Source organism: Silene latifolia, chromosome 1 (genome assembly GCF_048544455.1).
Source record: "Silene latifolia isolate original U9 population chromosome 1, ASM4854445v1, whole genome shotgun sequence".
NCBI classification, from domain to species: domain Eukaryota; kingdom Viridiplantae; phylum Streptophyta; class Magnoliopsida; order Caryophyllales; family Caryophyllaceae; genus Silene; species Silene latifolia.
In genome coordinates this window covers 30,144,762-30,147,718 of record NC_133526.1, presented here as the reverse complement: position 1 = coordinate 30,147,718, position 2,957 = coordinate 30,144,762, and the positions used below count along the sequence as shown (strand labels likewise).

General features: G+C 37.5%; 1 long non-coding RNA gene across 1 annotated transcript; it reads left to right on the top strand.

Moving 5' to 3' along the window:
• The first annotated feature begins 245 nt into the window (after positions 1-245).
• Positions 246-2,494, top strand: LOC141602126 (uncharacterized). Its single transcript, XR_012524375.1, has 2 exons — positions 246-1,362; positions 1,770-2,494. It is a non-coding gene; the product is annotated as an uncharacterized LOC141602126 (long non-coding RNA).
• The last annotated feature ends 463 nt before the right edge of the window (positions 2,495-2,957 follow it).

The following is a 2,957-nucleotide window of genomic DNA, read 5'->3' as shown; positions in this document are numbered from 1 at the left end:
CATATATCAAGAAGACTATATATCAAAGACTAAAGATAAATCACAAATTTGGGTTCATCGTAACTCAATAGATTCAATTCAACCACAATCATATATATATATATATATATATATATATATATATATATATATATATATATATATATATAGGGACGGGTTCGAGATTTAACTAAAGTTCAAAGTAAGATTAACCTAATACGAACTACCCAAAAACAATAAAAGACGCGCTTTTCTATTCCAACCCCAAGTCTAAAACACATCATGTTAAGCGCAGTAAACCAAACGCATCACCCTCCCTCTAACTGCTTTGTCCCTTATCCTTATCCAGTACACCTAACATCACATCAATCTCCCTTCTTCCACCACCAATCGAAACTTTCAGACGACCTCCGGTGACGGTACATACTTCACCAGTAACATAAAAATATGTTATTAAACCAGCGCTCTCACGAATCTTCCATTTTCACTCCCACCTGAAGCGCCCTTATTCTTCACCATAAGATTCTCGCCGGAGATGTGATACCACGTTGCCTTTAGTCGCCGGCCAGAGAAGAATATTTTGGGTCGGAATTTTTCGACTAATTGGATGGTAGGATTAGTTTTTTGAATTTTTTGTTCCTTTTTTATAGATCTAATATTTAAATTGAAAGAAAAGCATGAGATATTAACAAATATCATCGGCGGTGGGGCAAGTGTTGGTGGAACGGTCATCTGAGAAGAAGAAAGTCGACGGGACGAGTGTTTGTGGGGATTCCGGTTAACGAGGAGGTGTTGGTTGTTGTTGAGCGGCGATGGTGGTAGTGACGAGGTGGTGTTGGTTATGGTTGTGACGAGGTTGCTGGTTGTGGTTTGAGAAGCTCGTGGATGTCGCCGGCGCCATTTGAGGTTTCTAGTGATATCTTCTGCGCCGTCGGAGTTGTTCACTTATGTCTCTGGTGCCGTCTGAGGTGGGGTTGACATTGTCGGTGGTTATAAGGAAGTCGCTAACTAATTGTGGTGGTGGGTAAGGTGGTCATGGGTGGATACACAAAATTATGCTCCAAGTACACATAATACTACTCTAAGATACACAAAATCACGAGTGTATCTGAATGTATAATATGTGTCTCTGGACCAAGTAATATGTGCATCTAGATAATGTAGGTTTAAAATCAAAAGCGTTAGTGGTCGTTTAGGCTGTCACCACGTTGAGAGTGACGTTAGTGGTCTGCACAGAGAAAGTGACGGTGGTCGGCACAATGAGAGCGGCGGTGGTTGACGCTTCCTTTTCAACCACTTGCTACTAAAAGGCGACTTGGCAAGGGGAACGAGATTGAGGAGGACGTTTTGGTGGTTAAGCAGACTATTAATTCTGTTTCACAGGTATTTTTCTCTAATTTTCCGATTTCCGAAACATTATTTGTCTAATGCTGTGTATTATAATCCGGATTCGTGTTCAATTTTTTGGACTGCAATCTTGTCAGTTCAAATTCAAGCACATTTCATTTTCAGATTGTCAAAATAGTTAGCTTCTTGTTCAATTTTCATTGATCAAGAAGCGAGAGTAAATGATAACTTCCTTTAATAAGAACGAAATATCATAATTGATATACACAAGGTTATAGAAGTACTGCTTACAACAGATGAAAAGAATGCAAAAAAAAAAAATATACAACTCAACACTTGGATTTGACGCATACACCCTTAACTATGAAGCCTGGCATAAAGATACTACTTACAGTACATATAGGGGTTTAATAAGCTCCCATTGTTCATTTTTACTGTTACAGGTTTGCATCATCTACCGACAATGTCGTGGATCTAACAATCTGTTCACTGTCCATCTTAAGAAGCCAATCTGCCTTCTTAGGTTTACCCCTATATAAATTATGTCGTAAATCATAACCACATCATGAAGTAAGCTATATTACTAGGACTCTTCGATTTTAGGCCGGTACTCGTGTTGAACAAGACACTACGGACAATGGTATGGATTTATGGAATACTTACTAGATTTACCAATCCAACACCAAAGACATGCATGACAAAAGTAAGAGACAGGTGTACAGAGCATGTGATCAATTTTGTATACGATTTTGAAGTAAGGGGAGCAGATCGACGATATTGAGCAGAATGTGGTGAATGCTAAGGAGTACATCAGTGGTGGGACTAATAGTCTTCACTATTCTAAGCAAATGAAGAAAAAGAATAGGATGTGGGTTTACTTGGTTTGGGCTGTTAGGTTCATCATTTTGTTGGTTTGTTTCATCTCTGTCTTGCATCAAGATGAGGCATTTCGGAATTTAAGTCAGTAAGGTTCTATATTAGTAGCTTTGTAATGCTGACTTGCTGAGCTTCTATGAGCTCATTTAGGTAGTTTCTACATTTGGCTGCTCACCAAATCTATCGAGATTTTGTTTTATGGGTTGTAATTTTGTGTGCAGAAACTCCAGGTTGTGATTTTTATTTCTTTGTACTGAAAATAATAATGAATGTTTGCCATTTTTGGATTTAATTGTGCTCCCAAGATAGTGTGTATGCCTGTCAAATGTAAATCTTTCATGTATTATAATCCGGATTTGTGTTCAATTTTTTGGACTGCAATCTTGTCAGTTCAAATTAAAGCACATTTCATTTTCAGATTGTCAAACTAGTTGGCTGCACTACATATTTGTGTACAATGCGGTGATTAAGGAGACGTGCTGTTATATTACTTTTAGCATATACTACGTATGTGTTACTTTGCTGGATGTAGAACTTGCACTCTACACCTTTACTTCCACGTTCAAAACATTTGCACAAATACAAGCTATTTTGACAGACATATCTCAGATTACATATAGATGTTGGTTCTCTATGTATTTTTGTTTTTCTCTATGTATTAATTAGTAAAATAATATAGACGCCGAACATTCAAACTACACTATATGACTATATCTAGTAAAATGAAGGAGCGTATCTAGGAATCTAAAGGAATG